The 18,675-nt window shown below is 46.5% G+C and overlaps 1 protein-coding gene across 1 annotated transcript in view; it reads left to right on the forward strand.

Moving 5' to 3' along the window:
* The first annotated feature begins 12,876 nt into the window (after positions 1-12,876).
* The window catches only part of RHBDL2 (rhomboid like 2), a 30,656-nt gene continuing 24,857 nt past the window's right edge, over positions 12,877-18,675 (forward strand). Inside the window, exon 1 of the mRNA XM_089688781.1 lies at positions 12,877-13,000. The gene's annotated coding sequence lies outside the window, so the exon portion shown is untranslated. The remainder of the gene's footprint in view (positions 13,001-18,675) is intronic.

An 18,675-nucleotide genomic window follows, 5' to 3' on the forward strand; every position in this document is an offset into this window, starting at 1 on the left:
AAATTAAGTTATGTGTTATAAAATGGAATGACACAGGGAAAAAGTATTGAGGACATGAAGAAAGGGAGGTACAAAAAGGCATGGAATGCCAAGAAACATCTGAAATCTAGCAGTAATTAGAAAGCAATCCTGCCCTTTCTACAGTACAAATTAATATCAGCTGGTTCAGTCTCAACTGATGGCCTATAAAAAGGTGTCTCATTACCAAAGTGTCACACATGAAACATCTCATGATGAGTAAAAGCAAAGATCTCTCTCAAGACCTTCGCAACCTTATTGTTGCAAAACATAATGATGGTATTGGTTACAGAAGGATTTCAAAACTTCTGAATTTTCCAGTGAGCACTGTTAAAACCATAATTTGGAAGGGAAAGAACATCATTTTACCATAAATCCGCTACAACTAGGTTCTCTTTGCAAGATTTCTGACAGAGGAGTGAAAAGAATTATCAGATAAGTTGTCCAAGAGAAAAGGACCACTTGTAGAGAACTTCAGAAAGACCTGGAATTAGCAGGTATAACTCTTTAAAAGAAAACAGTAATGCACTCAACCGCCATGGCCTGTATACATGCTCACCACGCAAGGCTGAAGAAAAGCATGCTGAAGCTCATTTAAAGTTTGCTGTAGTACACACCATGTCTGGATGTGTCAGGGACCACGGCTCCAGGGTCCGCGATCGCGGCTCCGTCCCTCGCGCATGCGCAGTGGCGGCGGCTCGCGCCGGGACACGGGCACTAGGTCCCGGCGAGCCGCAGATGACAGGACGCCACGCATGCGCAGTAGGAGCCACGGGCGCGCCTCAGGCGTCCAATGACAGCCGGGGGCGCGTCCTAGCCGGCCAATGACAGTGCAGGGCGCACTATTTAAAGATGCCCTGCACTGTCACAGATTGCCGCAAGGTCTTCTGTGATCCTGAGTTCCTGCACCTATCCTGTGACCCTGATTGACCCTGACTATTCTGCCTGCTCCTGCGTTTGACCCGGATTGTCCTGACTACTCTGCCTGCTCCTGCGTTTTGACCCGGATTGTCCTGACTATTCTGCCTGCTCCTGCGTTTGACCCGGATTGCCCTGACCATTCTACGGATTGACTTCCCTGCTGACCCTGCGTGTGACCCGACTACTCTCGCCTACCGATTCTGTACCCCGCTTACCCCCACGGGCCCACAATCCGTTACTTCCCTGCTGGGGCCGCCATCCTCTTCATATCTGGCTCTCCCGGTACCTGTCCCCAAGGGTCTCCTCAGCCACTGGCGGGCCTGCTCGGAGGTCGTGACCTGGCCCGGGACTGTTTCAAGTCCATCCCCACCATCAGGGGCTCTGGTGAAAGCACAGCCCGGGCTTAGACCCCACGCTCTGAGTAGGTCTGTCAGTTGGCAGCCTGAGGCACCACCTGGCGGATCATAACAGTACCTTGCGGCCATGACAGAGCCAGGAAGTGGACCGGCGTCCCTAGAGGATATTTGTCAGCACCTGGCCACCTTGACCCAGGCTTTTCAGAACTTCCACAGTCGCTGCGCCCGACTGGAGGACCGCATGGAGTCAATAGCCCCCCTGACTCCCCCTGCTCAGAGTCCTCCACCTGCAGGACCTCCCGCTAACCCGGTATCCGGAGCGGTTGCCACATCCCCAGCTCCTGAACCCCGCGTTCCTCTGCCGGAACGATTCCGTGGTGATCGGAGCCGCTTCCGGGCCTTCCGGAACGCCTGCACCCTATACTTTGACTTACAACCCCGCACGTTCACCACTGAGACCGTCAAGGTGGGGTTTATAGTCTCCCTCCTTCAGGATGAGCCCCAGGATTGGGCTCACCGTCTGATGGAGAAGCACGACCCCCATCTTGAATCCGTGACCGAATTCTTTCGGGCCATGGCCGTCTTGTATGACGACCCTCAGCGAGCTGCTTCCGCTGAAGCGACTCTATACTCCCTGCGGCAGGGCCGCCGGACAGCCGAAGAATACGCGTCCGATTTTAGGCGTTGCATGGGCGACACCAGATGGAACGATGCGGCCTTATGCCACCAGTTCCGCATCGGGCTGTCTGAGCCTCTCAAGGACGAACTAGCGCGAGTAGGCCTACCTGACTCCCTGGAAAAACTGATTGAGTTGGCCATTCAAATCGACCGTAGACTAAGGGAACGTCGGCTGGAAAGGAGCAGTCAGGGTCAAAGGGTGGCATGGATTCCTTCCAGGGATACAGCTCCAACCCCAGGGAACCATCCGCGAAGCACGGAAACAGGGGACAACCCGGAACCCATGCAGCTGGGATTGGCCCGTTCTCACTTATCGGCCGAGGAACGTCAAAGGAGACTGTCACAGAACCTATGTCTGTACTGCGGGGAAGCTGGTCATCAGGTGCGCTCCTGTCCTGCTAAAATGAGTAAGTCCACGCCCGTTTCTTTTTCTCTACCCGCAGGAAGGGATGATCTGTCGAGTTACCTGGCCATTCCTGTGTCTTTACAGCTCCCCGGAGGAACATTGTCGGTGACCGCAATCGTTGACTCAGGAGCCTGTAGTTGCTTCATCGATCTGACTTTTGCCCACCGGCAAAAAATCCCTCTCCAGACCAAAGAAAGGGGGTTCAACATCTTCTTGGCAGATGGGTCTCGTATAAAATCAGGGGTGGTGGACCAGGAGACACCACCCATTTTCACCACAATGGCAGACCATCACCAGGAGTTCCTCCGTTTGGATGCCATCGCATCCCCCCTTTTTCCAGTCATTCTGGGCCTCCCTTGGCTTAGGGCCCATAACCCCCAGATTGACTGGGAAAAGGGAACAGTTCAATTTTGCTCACCCTACTGTTTAAGCCACTGCCACGTCACAGGATCCGTGGTCCCCCGGTTCCTCCTGTGCTTGGATGGTGACACCGATCTTTCCCAGGTTATTCCCCCGGCCTACCATGACTTCTTAGACGTCTTTAGTAAGCGAGGAGCTGACGTTCTCCCTCCACACCGTTCCTACGACTGCCCCATAGACCTCCTACCCGGATCTGAAATCTCTTTCGGCCGTATCTTTCCCTTGTCCGAAGCAGAATCAGGAGTACTGAGGGAATACATTGATGAGAACCTTCGGAAGGGATTTATTCGTCCATCCACATCCCCAGCCGGGGCCGGGTTATTCTTCGTAGAGAAGAAGGACAAGTCGTTACGGCCCTGCATAGACTACCGTGACCTGAACAAAATAACGGTAAAGAATCGTTATCCTTTACCCCTAGTCCCCGAGCTCCTCCAGAGATTGAGATCGGCAACGATATTCACTAAATTAGACCTGCGGGGGGCCTATAACCTTGTCCGTATCAGGGAGGGGGATGAGTGGAAGACGGCGTTCCGTACGAGATTCGGTCACTACGAGTACTTGGTGATGCCGTTCGGGCTCTGTAATGCACCGGCGACCTTTCAGCACTTTATCAATGATGTTTTTCGTGACCTTCTTGACATTTTTGCGGTGGTTTATTTGGATGACATCTTAATTTTTTCCCCTTCACTGGAGGTTCATCGGGGTCATGTGATACGGGTATTAGAACGGTTGCGTCAACACGGGCTATACGCAAAGGCAGAGAAATGCTGTTTCGAACAGCACGAAACCACATTCTTGGGACTGGTTCTCTCTTCCGCGGGGGTCGCGATGGATCCCCAGAAAGTCACGGCGATCTTAGATTGGCCAATACCCGCCGACAAAAAGGGGGTACAGCGTTTCATCGGTTTTTCCAATTTTTACAGGAAGTTTATTAGGAACTTCTCCGGTCTGGTCTCCCCGATCACGCAACTGACGAAACAAGGGGTCCGCTTTAAGTGGACTCCCGAAGCGCAGGCAGCCTTCGAAAAGCTCAAAGAATTGTTCACCTCTGCTCCCATTCTCTGCCATCCAGATGCTTCTCTCCCATATGTGTTGAAAGTGGACGCCTCCGAAAATGCTGTAGGGGCGGTTTTGTCCCAAAGGAATGGTACCAAGGAACTTCTGCACCCTGTGGCGTTCTTCTCCAGGAAGTTGACTCCAGCGGAACGCAACTACGACATTGGAGATCGGGAGCTCCTGGCCATTAAAACTGCTCTAGAAGAATGGAGGTATTTACTGGAAGGAGCCACACACCCAATCCTAATATTCACAGATCACAAAAACCTCGAATATTTGAGAACGGCAAAACGACTGAGACCTCGCCAAGCGAGATGGGCGCTTTTCTTCTCTCGATTCTCATTCCATATAACGTACCGACCCGGTACTAAGAACACTAAGCCAGACGCTCTGTCCCGCATGTTTGAGGACCCCGACGACGCTGTGCCACCCGACACCATCTTACCTTCTGGGAGTTTCCTCGCTCTACAAACGGAACTTCGCTCTCGACTTCTTGATGCTTCTGTAGGACTACCAGTTCCGTCAGAATCACCCCTCCAGAGCCACGGTGGGCTAATTTGGAAGGAAGACCGGATCATGGTCCCAGAAGAAGTGCGAACCCTGGTCCTAGGGCACTGCCACGACCATCCTATGGCGGGCCACTTCGGGGTAACGAAGACGCTGGATCTGCTACGGCGCTCGTTCTGGTGGCCAGACATGATCAAGGACTGTGAGCAGTACGTCCGAACGTGTTCCACCTGTCAAAGGAACAAACCCTCCAGGAGCAGGGCATGGGGATTGTTACGTCCTTTACCCATACCCCAGCGGGCTTGGCAAATGATAGCCATGGATTTCGTGGTCGAACTTCCACCATTCCAGGGCTACACTGCAATAATGGTGATCGTTGACCGCTTCTCAAAGATGGCACATTTCGTGCCCCTGGAGAAGACCCCATCAGCACCGGAAACGGCACGGATCTTCATCAAGGAAGTGGTTAGGCTTCATGGTGTTCCCGAAGATATAGTATCAGATCGGGGGGTTCAATTCACCTCCAGGTTCTGGAACGCCTTGTGTAAATCGCTGGGAATCAAGCTGTCGCTTTCATCCGCCTACCACCCACAGACCAACGGCCAAACTGAAAGAACAAACCAGACGCTGGAACAGTACTTACGGTGCTACACATCCTACCTTCAGGACGACTGGCTGTCGTTGCTGCCTTCCGCGGAATTCGCGTACAACAACTCGAGTCACTCAGCCACGGGTCAATCCCCGTTCTTTTCCAATTATGGGTATCATCCCACATTCCTCCCTGATCTGATGCCTGAGAATCCGGTACCAGCTTCTCAAGACATCTTGAACTTCTTTTCTGTCAATAACAAGACAATTCAGGAAGCCATCGCTAAAGCCCAAGAGGACAGTAAGAGGGCATTCGACAGAAAGAGAAGAGGAGAATTACTGCTTCAACCAGGGGATCAGGTTTGGCTGGCAACGACCAACTTGAAGATGCTATGTCCTTCAAGGAAGCTGGGACCCAAGTTCATCGGCCCCTTTCCGGTAAAACGAGTGGTTAACGAGGTGGCCTACGAGCTCGAGCTTCCGCAGACCTTCAAAATACATCCTGTCTTCCATGTATCTCTCCTGAAACCTTCCAGACCAGATCCCTTCCCGGACCGTGAATCCAGACCTCCCGAGGCAGTCACTATAGGTGACCAGGAGGAATTTGAAGTGGAGACTATCCTCAGTTGCCGAAGGAGGGGGGGCCAGAACCCGCCCAGAACGTCCACGCACCCAGGCTCATCCGGGAGTTTTTTCGTGCTCACCCGCGGTGGAGAGATCAGTGGGGCTCCCGGAGGGTGCCCATTGGGGGGGGGGCAATGTCAGGGACCACGGCTCCAGGGTCCGCGATCGCGGCTCCGTCCCTCGCGCATGCGCAGTGGCGGCGGCTCGCGCCGGGACACGGGCACTAGGTCCCGGCGAGCCGCAGATGACAGGACGCCGCGCATGCGCAGTAGGAGCCGCGGGCGCGCCTCAGGCGTCCAATGACAGCCGGGGGCGCGTCCTAGCCGGCCAATGACAGTGCAGGGCGCACTATTTAAAGATGCCCTGCACTGTCACAGATTGCCGCAAGGTCTTCTGTGATCCTGAGTTCCTGCACCTATCCTGTGACCCTGATTGACCCTGACTATTCTGCCTGCTCCTGCGTTTGACCCGGATTGTCCTGACTACTCTGCCTGCTCCTGCGTTTTGACCCGGATTGTCCTGACTATTCTGCCTGCTCCTGCGTTTGACCCGGATTGCCCTGACCATTCTACGGATTGACTTCCCTGCTGACCCTGCGTGTGACCCGACTACTCTCGCCTACCGATTCTGTACCCCGCTTACACCCACGGGCCCACAATCCGTTACTTCCCTGCTGGGGCCGCCATCCTCTTCATATCTGGCTCTCCCGGTACCTGTCCCCAAGGGTCTCCTCAGCCACTGGCGGGCCTGCTCGGAGGTCGTGACCTGGCCCGGGACTGTTTCAAGTCCATCCCCACCATCAGGGGCTCTGGTGAAAGCACAGCCCGGGCTTAGACCCCACGCTCTGAGTAGGTCTGTCAGTTGGCAGCCTGAGGCACCACCTGGCGGATCATAACAGGATGTCATTGAAGAAAGGATGAATGGAAAAATGTACTCAGATATTCTTAATAAAGTCTGCTGCCATCTACCAGTATGATGAAGATGAAACAAGGGTGGACATTTCAGCAAGACAATGATCCCAAACACAAAGCTAAGGAAACTCTCACTTGGTTTCAAAGAAAGAAAATAAAGCTGCTAGAATGGCCTGGCCAATCACCTGACTTCACTCCAATAGAAAATCTATAGAAAAAACTAAAGAATTCAAAGAAGAGGCCCACGGAACCTTCCAGATTTGAAGACTGTTTGTGTGGAAGGATGGGCCGAAAATCACACCTGAGCAATGCATGCGACTAGTTTCTCCATATAGGAGGAGTCTTGAAGCTAATATTACCAACAAAGGATTTTGTACGAAGTGTTAAATAAATTTCAGTTTGCGCGTTCAGTACTTTTTCCCTATGTCATTCCATTTTATTACACATAACCTAATTTCTGAACTTATTTGTTTTGGTATCTTTGGTGTATGGATTTCATGGGTTGTTACCAACATGTGAAAATTTCATGTCAATAGCACTTTTAGAAATATAATTATCTAGAAGAATGGTGACGTATTCAATAAATGTTTTTAACCTCTGTATATAGGACTACCATAGCTCCTGAATCACCCTATATTTGGGACAAAATTAATATCTCCCAATCAGAACTTTGCAACTTGAGGAAGAGGGACACCATAGGATGAAGAAGACATGCAGAGCGTGCCACACTAAAAAAGGGCCAGGTAGGTCACACTAAATATTTGCTGTTCCTTAAAGGAGCCTGGTTAAAAGAGTCTGAGCCTACATAATGTATTCACTGTACACAGGCTGCAGTCCTTATACTCACAAAATACTTCATAATTGCTGTGCCATGAGTGAGAGTCTCACATAAACCTAATGGATAAAAAAAAAAACCTAACCCAAGCACTTTGTCTGAGCCTACCTTAAAGTAGAACTTTATCACAGAAAGAGTTAACAGATCTTCAGTTCCTGCCCCATAAGTTATTGCTTAGACTTGCAATCTACCTTCAGCTCATTCTCAGAGCAGCTCTCATCTACTCTGGGGACAATAGGAACCAATTCATCATATTTTGCTCCATGAATCTCATCAAGCAGTTGTATATTTGTAAATAGTCCAAACCCACGTCAGTAGGCCCGTCAGGATGTGGTGCTGCCTGCCAGACTCTGCAGTCTGAGTTAATAATCGCCAAAGCTGCAAAGCAAAGCATTACAGCCACGACATGTGTACATTCATATCAGGCTGTAATGTTACAATTACGGTGGGTGGTCAAGGGGTGGTAAAACCACAGCTCAGCTGCCTGTTTTTACTTTACCCTGCCCGCCAGTGTGAAACAGCCTTACGTCTTCAAACATACAGCTGCAAAAGGGCCCACAGCAAGCATTGAATGTAAATAGCCAGCATAAGGAGGCAACAGGTGCAGCTTACAGACCCCTACTGCAGTAGATGGCTGTATGCCACTATACAAGGATGTGCACTGGCATTTGTGCAAACTTTAAGGGTTGTATGTGCATATGCATTCGCAAGTTTACTTAAGTGCAGGTGTGAATCCTCATATAGCACCCCACAGTCATTTATTTTGGATGGGGGGTTCCCATTGTATTTTGACAATAGCACCCGCTGGACTCAGTGGTGTATTTAGACTTTGTGCTGCCCTAGGCAACACAAAAAGTTTGCGCCCCCCCAATGGGAAAGTGTGAGAGTTAATAAGTGTGTGTATATATACGCACAAACAATAAATTGCTTTATAATTAAGTGTGCAACAATTTCTGTGCTCCAAAAGACATACAGTTGTGTTCAAAATAATAGCAGTCAGACATCACTAACCTGATCAATCACTGTTTTTGGTAGAAATGATATTTCTACATGGCAAATAATTTACTAGCAGGTGTAGTAGAGTAATAGAAATCCAACACACACGACAGTCATGACATGCATGCTGCTGATTCTGTGTAATTGAATCACTAATTGAAAGGGGCATGTTCAAAATAATAGCAGTGTGGAGTTCTATTAGTGAGGTCATTCATTCTTTGAAAAACAGGTGGCAATTATTGCCCTTATTTAAGGAAGGAAGGCAGCAAATGTTGTACATGCTGGTTACAGTGCATTTCTCTCCTAAATTCTTAGGAAAATGGGTCGTTCCAGACATTGTTCAGAAGAACAGCGTACCTTGATTAAAAAGTTGATGGGAGAGGGGAAAACATAAAGAAGTGCAGAAAATGATAGGCTGCTCAGGTAAAATGATCGCAAATGCTTTAAAATGGCAACCAAAGCCTGAAAGACGTGGAAGAAAGCGAAAAACTACCATTCAAATGGATAGAAGAAAGCCAAAATGGCAAGGACTCAGCCAACAATCAGCTCCAGGAAGATTAAAGAAGGTCTAAAGTTACCTGTGAGTACTGTTACAATTAGAAGACCCCTATGTGAAGCCAAGCTATCTGCAAGAAGCCCCCGCAAAGTCCCACTGTTGAAAAAAAGACGTGCTGAAGAGGTTACAATTTGCCAAAGAGCACATTGACTGGCCTAAAGAGAAACGGCGCAACATTTTGTGGACTAATGAAAGTAAGATTGTTCTTTTTGGGTCTAGTGGCCGGAGACAGTTTGTCAGACGACCCCCAAACACTGAATTCAAGCCACAGTACACTGTGAAGACAGTGAAGCATGGTGGTGCAAGCATCATGATATGGGGATGTTTCTCATACTACGGTGTTGGGCCTATTTATCTCATACCAGGGATCATGGATCAGTTTGAATACATCAGAATACTTGAAGAGGTCATGCTGCCTTATGCTGAAGAGGAAATGCCCTTGAAATGAGTGTTCCAACAAGACAACGACCCCAAACACACCAGTAAACGTGCAACATCTTGGTTCCAGACCAACAAGATTGACGTTATGGAGTGGCCAGCCCAATCCCCGGATCTTAATCCAATAGAAAACTTGTGGGGTGACATCAAAAATGCAGTTTTTGAAGCAAAACCAAGAAATAGAGAAGAACTGTGGAATGTGGTCCAATCATCCTGGGCTGGAATACCTGTTCACAGGTGCCAGAAGTTGGTTGACTCCATGCAACACAGATGTACAGCAGTTCTCAGAAACAGTGCTTATACAACTAAATATTAAGTGATTCAAAGGAAAGCAAAATGTTCAAACATTTTTCAGTTTATATAGTGAATGTTTGAGTTTGTAAAGAAGAATACAAACACTGCTATTTTTTTGAACAGTCTAATATTCACTTTTCTTAAATTTTTTTAGAGGAACAATGCAAATTTGATATATTTTTCTTCATGTTTTGATTTGGAATAGAATGTGTAGTGTTCCCAATGCATTTGTGTGTATGGAAATAAAAGCTATTAGAAGGATTTTGAGCTTTATTCACTTTTTTCAACACACTGCTATTATTTTGAACACAACTGTATATATATGATTCTCTCTCTCTTCCCTCTCTTTCGCCCCCCCTCTCCTCTCCCCCCTCTCTCTCTTCCCTCTCTCTCTCTTCCCCCCCTCTCTCTCTTCCCTCTCTCATCCCTCTCTCTCTTCACTCTCCCCCCCTCTCTCTCTCTCTTCCCCCTCTCTCTATTCCCTCTCCCTCTCTTTGTTCCCTCGCTCTCTTCCCTCTCTCCCCTCTCTTTCTATTCCCTCTCTCTCTCCTCTCTCTTTTCTCTCCCTCCCTCTCTCTTCTCTCTCTCTTCCCTCACTCTCTTCTCTCTCTCCCCTCTCTCTCTCTCTTCTTTCCCCCCCTCTCTCTTCTCTCTCTATCCCCTCTCTCTCTTCCCCCCTCTCTCTTTCCTCTCCCCTCTCCCACCTCTCTCTTCCCCCCTCTCCCTCTCTTCCCCCCCATCTCTCTCCTCTCTCTTCCTCTATTCCCCCTTTCTCTCTCTCTCCTCTCTCTTCCCTCTCTCTCTTCCAAGCTCCCCCCTCTCTTCCCTCTCTCTCTCTTCGTTTCTCAGATCATATGGGACTGCACACACACCTCCTCCAAGGGCTGCTGATCTCTGGGCAGCAGGAAGAAGGGGGGGGGGAGGTGTGTGCAGTCCCATACGATCTGTCAGTGCAGGGAGGGTGGCAGGGAGATCCCAATGACCACAGCACAGATCACCTCCTCCTGGCTCTCCTTTCCCTGCTCCAGTCTGTCCCCTGGTCCTGGCTCGTCAGCTGCTGGAGGGAGAGGTACAGGAGCATAGCTCTGCAACTGCCCTCCCCTGCATCGATCCTCCTGCTATCCGGGCCACTGCAAGAGTACCGAAGATACCCCTCTGATGGCGGCCCTGCATGGCTCTGTCTGCCGCTTCTCAAAAGGTCCCTTCTTCCGAGGGGCGGTGCCGCCCCCCTAAAAATTGCCGCCCTAGGCAAACGCCTTGTTTGCCTCGCGGTAGATATGCCCCTGGCTGGACTGGCTCCAGCTCTAGCGATTGATAAAAGTCTCAGTGAACACTGGATCCCAAAAGTTTTTGTTTACATATTACATTTACAACCCCTGTTGTGATCATGTTGAGTGGGTGGGACACGGTCTTTGTGTTTTCCTGAATCCCTTTCCCATGCCAGGTCCTCTATTAACATTGCAGCAAGACAGTTTGGCAGAAGCCAGTTCTTCAGTAGAAGCGGCATTCCGGTAATTTTTAGAAATTACTCACATTGTAATGTACACTGCTAATGAATCAAGATTTGGATATTGAAATATAGAAATTTCCTGCAGAAAGTACCTTTCTTTAGTAATGTCCCCTGCTACTTCCGGTCGTGGCCACCTAGGTGATTGCGTCATCAGCCTGGCCCGTTGACTCCTGGGATATCTATGTAATCGATCCCAGGAGTTTTTGTGCATTTAATGCGAGTGCACAAAGCGAGCCATGCAGTGTCATTACTGCACAGGCGCAAGATCCCGAGCTGCACAAAATCCAGGAAATTAAGCCAGGTTGGCATCAGCTGCCCAAATCCTGTATGGCCGTAGCCGGGGACAAAAGAAAAATAAGCAGTTTGTAAGTAGTTACAATGTGTACATTGGCAACATTATCCATTATGAGGAATTACATCAATCCCTGCAATGCTATCAATGCAACGTTGGCTAGGAGACTGGAACTCCGCTTTAAAGTTTATGCAAAACTTCATCTTGTAAAACTATGGTAGGACCCAAATGTTGCAGAGTTCCCCTTTAAACTCTAACACTTCTAGCAGCCTGTGTTTGTAAAAGCAAGGTTTTTGGCTAATCTTCCCCCTCCTTTATTTCCTGTGTACAGGTCTGCAGCTGGTATTTCTTATCTCTAGTTGCTGGCCAAGGTTATTCTGCAGAGTTTAGGTAGCCTTTTGAGTGTATAGAAAGTAGGAAAGGAATGTATGCCTTGTGATGTAATTGTTGGTATATACGCTTGTAAGACGTTTTCTATAACTCACTTAGCAGATGAGGCACAAGCCATCTGTTGAGTCAAAACAGCGCTGTTTTTAATAAATTAGTTGCTTCCTTCAGAAGTCCGAATCCAGAGTTTTACAGTATCTGATTTTGCGGAAATTGCTACTACAAAACAACCCATTCCATTTAAAAATATCAATGAAAGGCAAAACATTTATGTATAGATATAAAAAAGTTCTAAAATTCTTTTTTTTCTCTTTTTCATAACTGATCACATACCCTCTGTTCTCAGCTGCATGAGGAGCTGGGGGAGGAGAAATGGCAGTACACTGGTATTCCCAGGGAATGGCTGTGCAGGAAGGCATGTCAGCACAAGCCTGATCATTGGATTAGCTTCCAGTACAGCCAGAAAACTGCAGAGAATGCATTAAAGGTGATAAACATTTAGCCTTTAAAAACATTTTATTGTGCTGACAAGGAGTTTTCTGATATGAGGAGAGAATAGAGTGACAAACAAATGATCTAATTACTGTGTTGCTTCTGCTTCACTGTTCAGTAACAGACTGGGTCGGGTCCAGAGAAAGGATTAACTGGGGGGGGGGGGGGGATGGCTTTGGTGAGTATTGCTGCAAAAACAGGTTTTTTATTATCTATTTCTTTTTATCATGTTATTTTTGACTGTGGTTCTGCCTAAATTCTAATTCTGTAAAATGGTTTATGCAAATCACCGATATAACCATTACCAAATGTCAAAATCTTTATAAATCCTCAGTATGTCATACCGATTCCTGGGATGGATATAGATGGTTGTTTGTTACCAGTTTCCTTAAGAAATGTTATAAATAAACTCTGAAACATGTTTCCTGTTCCCCAGCTACCAGGAAATTCCTCTGCTACCAAACTAAACTTCGAATGAATCTAGTTTCTGTTGCAGTGACCAAGGCAGCTAACCTATGCAAATAAAGTACTTTGAAAAGTGTGTTATACTAATGACGGAACAGCGTGAGTCACATTTCCCAGATGGAGTCGCCCATATAGAAATCAGGTTTTTCTTCTAGAGAAAGACAATAAGTTCATATTACTTTTTTTTACAGCTTCTGTGTCACATTGAGAAGGGAGATGCCGTTCATTGAAATACAAATCCTGCACACTGGTAAGTTAGTCCAAAGATTAAAATTCTATGAGTTACATGGCTAATTATGTAATTGTAATTGACTCACTTACTGTATACCGTCCTTCATAATAAAGACTGCTGTGAGACCAGAATGGCTGCGTGGAAGATGTATACATGAGCAAGAGGGGCCAATAGTGTTGTATACATATGAGTATGGGATCAGTGATATTAGTACTATAGAAGGAGATTTACAATTGAATTTTGATGGACCAGTCATGACTCAAATTTGCTTCCTCAATGGCTAGACCAAGATTTTAGTGTAGCCTTGCATATTTAGCACACTAACCCATATATGTATGCCTCAGAAACATTTGGAAATGTTGGAAATTATGTTACAGTAATTTTTCCTTTTCAATATTTTTAGATAAGTTTTATCCACAATAAAAAGAGAAAAAGGTTTCAAGGAGTATTACAACATTGTGGTTCCTCCACTATAGAAAGTAGATACAGATATCATAGTGACATACAGATATCATAGTGAATATTATGCTTAATAGAAACTGGAGACATAAGCCTTTATACTTCACAATGTTAATGATTTGCATTGATGGTGAAGTTAGCCCCAAACATACACTACATTGCCAAAGGTATTGGAACACCTGCATTTACACATTGGCCCACTGAGTTGGCACATTGAGTTGGCCCAATCTTTGCAGCTATAACAGCTTCAATTCTTCTGGGAAGGCAGTCCACACGGTTTAGGAGTGTGTCTATAGGAATGTTTGACCATTCTTCCAGAAGCGTATTTGTGAGGTCAGGCACTGATGTCAGATGAAAAGGCCTGGCTCTCAGTCTCTGCTCTGTTTCATCCCGAAGGTGTTCTATCTGGTTGAAGTCAGGACTCTGTGCAGGCCAGTCAAGTTCCTCCACCCCAAACTCGCTCATCCATGTCTTTATGGACCTGGCTTTGTTCACTGGTGTGCAGTCATGTTGGAACAGAAAGTTGGGAGCATGAAATTGTCCAAAATGTTTTAGTATGCTGACTTCACTGGAACTTAGGGGCCAACCCCAACTCCTGAAAAACAATCCGCACCATAATCCCCCCTCCACCAAACTTTACACTTGGCACAATGCAGTCAGGCAAGTACCATTCTCCTGGCAACCTCCAAACCCAGACACGTCCATCAGATTACCAGATAGAGAAGTGTGATTCCTCACTCCAGTGGAGGTGAGCTTTACACCATTGCATCGGACGCTTTGCATTGCACTTGGTGATGTAAGGCTTGGATCCAGCTGCTCGGCCACGGAAACCCATTCCATGAATCTCTCTATGTACTGTTGTTGTGCTACTCTGTAGGGCACACAAAGTTTGGAAGTCTTTAGCTATTAACTCTGCAGACAGTTGGCTACTTCTGCACATTGTGTGCTTCAGCATGCGCTGACCCCGCTCTTTCATTTTACGTGGCCTACCACTTTGTGGCTAAGCTACTGTTGTTCCCAGTTGCTTCCACTTTGTTATAATACCACTAACAGTTGACCATGGAATATTTAGTAGCAAGGAAATTTCACGGATGGACTTGTTCCACAGGTGGCAATCTATCACGGTACCACACTTGAATTTACTGAGCTCCTGAGAGAGACCCATTCTTTCACAAATGTTTGTAGAAGCAGTCTGCATGCCTAGGTGCTTGATTTTATACACCTGTGGCCATGGAGGTAATTGGAACACCTGAATCCAATGATTTGGAGGAGTGTCCCAGTACTTTTGGCAATATAGTGTATGTCTAATACACAACTCTATTTCAATCTTGGCAAACTGTGGTGGAATAGTAGTTTTTATGCAATGCCATTATCATCACTGATCAGTGTAAAACTCTGTGCCTGAACAGCTCCATTTTTACATTGTATGAAATTAGTGAACCCCATGAATCCCAGTTAAATCCATGGAGGTGAATCCTATAAATTCAGTCCATTTTTAGGGCTAATAGGCATACTTACTGTCAAAATAGGCATGTGAAGTTGAGCACTGCCATGGGAAACCTATGTCAATTGTAAAAAAAAAAAACATGTCCTGTATGTTTAACTGTGAGGGTAACATGGAAAACTCAGAAATCTTTTAAATAACAGGTTTGAGGAATGCCTTAAAGTTGTACATTGAACCTTGACTTGTTAATCAGGCACCCCACACCGCTTGAATCCTTGTTCCTTCAGGATCTTCCCTCCTTGCACCGTCTTTCTGTGATTTATCAGATCCTGCTGGCCACGATTCATCCGGATCTTCCACCGTACACCTCCAGGTGGGCTGGGGCCCTTGCCGTTCAGATATTGGATGATACCGGACCTTTTGTCTCTGACCAGTAGGGCTCAGGAAACCAATTTCAAATCGCTCACTTGGTGGTACAGATGCTTCCACCTCTGATCTCTGTTGGGACTGTCAGGCTGCCCCCGGCACCCTTCTTCACGTCTGGCGAGAATGTCCCCCTATTTATGCATTTTGGGATCGTATTTTACGAGTTTACTCGGAGGTTACGGACCAGACGGTCTCCAATACGCCCCAAATTGTTCTGCTTTCTATCCTGCCTGGCTCCTTCAGTTTATCAAACGTGGCCTTCTCTGCCATTGCTTGATGGCTGCCAGGCTGGTTATACCTCGCCACTGGAGGACTGTTTTGGAGTGGGTTAAGGAGATGGATCACATTGAATGTATGGAGTCGCTCTTGGCTCAGGAATTGGGCACTTCGGAACACTGTCATCAGACTTTGTTTCATCTATTTTTCTTCATTTTCCTTTTTTCCCTTCTCTCTTCCTTCCCCTTCTTTTTCCCCTCTCCCCTTTTCTTCTCCCCCCCCCCTTTTATTTTTCTTTTTCTCTTTTTCCCCCTCCTACTTTTGTTTTTTTGGGCGATTGTCTTCTGGAAGGGAAGGGGGTGGATTGCTGTGGTGGGTTCCATTTCTCCTTTCTTTTTTTTTTTCAGGCTAATCTCAATTGTTCTGTATGGTACATTGTCCCTTAGGGTTTGTGTTTTTTTTGTGGTTCTTTTAATCTTTCTTATTTGTACCCTTCCGGGATTGATATTGTTTGTACAACAAGACTATTTGCACTTTAACCTTGGGTCTGCAATTGGAGCAACGCAGTACCAGACTGTTATTGTTTATTATTGCCCCGTGTTCTATTGCCATATTATTTTAGTTTTTTTATTTTTACTTCCCTCCACCTAAAATATTTCAGTTTGTTGTTCAACTGAGTTGTACAGTTTATAGGTTTCATTAAAGGTGGAAAAAGTTCTGAAATGATTTATTTTTGTTTCATTTTTTTACATCATAGAAACCTGACATTTTAACAGGGGTGTGTAGACTTTTTACATCCACTGTATATATAAGTATCATTTTTCATTTTTTTTTTTAATACGTATCTAAGCACTAAAAAACACATTGGTGTGAACAGAGCCTAATGCAGCCACGGAGATTCATTCAACAAATTCAGGGTCACCTCGAGGACGACAGAGTGTGTTGTTGTTGAAATGCATAAAACACATAATACTTTCATATCTATGCCTGGCCATGGCAGCAGAGAACATGGGCATAAGATGAATCGGGTCTGTGGACCAATACAACCACAATTAATTTGTTTTAGTAATGCCCATGTTAAGGGTTAGGACCAAAATAAAAATGTAAATTCGGAAACCGTAATGGATTTCCATGTGAATGGTCTGACAAGATTTTAATTGTTGTGCATATAAATAGCTTTGGTCCACAATCAATGCATACAGATCTTCCATGAAAAACAGCTCCCAAAAATCAAGGGGAGGAGTTAAATTTGCTGTTTCCACCTGAATTTCCGGGTTGAGCAGTGAATGGGGGAAGTACAGGTGCTGCAGAATTTATGGGATTTGCAAGCACACCCGGAAGGATTCTAGGGGCTCTATGGGCCTGTGTGCGAATTCTTGGTGGTTGCGGGACAATACTTGTGCTCGCCACCTCACCAGCTTGTACTGCACTTATGGGACTCGCCATGTCACCAAGTGATACTGCAGTGCTGGTATGTGAAAGACCAGGATGTACTAGACCTCTGGTGCTCGCCAGTTCACCAAAAGGTAGAGCGGCACTAGTACTGGCACTCTGCTGCTTATGATAGTAATCAAAATTTACCGGCAAGTGCTAACAGAGATCAGGCCTGATTCTGCAAACACTGCGGGTTTGTGTACAATGTATCAAGTGACAGTGACCTACTGATACTGCACTTGCTGGGGAAGAAGGGGGGGTAAGCGTAGGGGCTAAACGCAGGTGCTGGCAGGTGCCAGGACTGATCCTGCTAAGGCTGTGGTTTTGACGACACTATACTTATGTGAACGCTGGTATAGTGCTGATCTGATCAAAGATATTGATCCGTTCAGACACTATACTTGCAATGGAGGTTTATTGTGTATGAAAGTGTTCCTGGTGTACTGACGGGCAATCTGATACTATCTGGGAGGGGCGTAAAAACCACAGGAGCGCAAATCACATATATATATGTGATTTTGCGCACCTGTGCCACCCTGTAGCAGTATTTCTGCTATAGAATGGTCAGGAAGCAGTTAAAGAAGTGGTTGGCATTACGGCACTGCGTTCTGACAATTGCGCGGTCATGCAATGCTGCACTCAAATGAAATTTACGTCCTTTTTCCCCACGAATTGAGCTTTCTTTTGATGGAATTTGATTGCCTGTGCATTTTTATTTTTTGCAATATAAAAAAAAAGAGGGACAATTCTGAGAAAAAAACTATATTTTGGACTTTTTGCTATAAAACATGTCCAATAAAAAAATTTAAAAATCTAATTTCGTCATAAATTTAGGCCAAAATGTATTTTGGGACATTTTTTTTGCTAAAAAAAATCCCAATACATGTAAACTAATTGGTTTACAAATGGCAGTATAGATACTGAAATTTATTTTTTTTATATACTAATAATGGCGGCGATCAGCGACTTCTGGCGTCGATCAGCGACTTATAGTGGGACTGCTGAACTGTGGTGGGTATTCTGAAACTGGGGGGAACCAACTTGGTGTCACTGACATCCCCGGTGACAGCAATACAGTGATCAGTGCTAAAAAAAGCACTGACACTGTACTAATGGCATTGGGCAGGAAAGGGTTAAAGTGAGGGGCAATCAAAGGGTTAACTGTGTGATGGGAGTGTTTTACTAGGGGGTGGGGGGTGTGTGCTTCACTGTAAGCACACTGATCGGGATGGCTATGCTCAGCAATCCTGAGCAGTGTGCCCAAACTGACAGGGAGTAGGGCTGTTGATAAACAATACAGCCATCCTCCTTGTCGATGACTGCCGTTAATCACCTGGTGTCGGCAGGTAATCACTAAGCGGTTAAAGACTGCAAGCAGGCAGGCTACTTATTGCAGAAGAAACATGCAGTGGGGGAAATTTACTAAAACCGGAGCACTAAGAATCTGGTGCATCTGTGCATTGTAGCCAATCAGCTTCTACGGTAAATTCAGCTTGTTCAGTTAAGCTGAGACAATAAAACCTGAATCCTGATTGGTTTTTATGCTGAACCAGATTTTGCACTCTCCAGTTTTGGTATATCACCCCCATAGAGTCTTCTGCAATAAAATAAACCTACCTGCCAGCTCGCTGTCATCTTTGGAATATACACTGAGCTGCGCAAGTCTGTGTTCCTGGATGACTGAACTCCAGAGCATGGGCAGGAGTGATGTCAT

The sequence above is a fragment of the Staurois parvus genome, unplaced genomic scaffold (assembly GCF_062004578.1).
Source record: "Staurois parvus isolate SC_StPar_1 unplaced genomic scaffold, SC_StPar_1.0 ptg000454l, whole genome shotgun sequence".
Lineage (NCBI taxonomy): Eukaryota > Metazoa > Chordata > Amphibia > Anura > Ranidae > Staurois > Staurois parvus.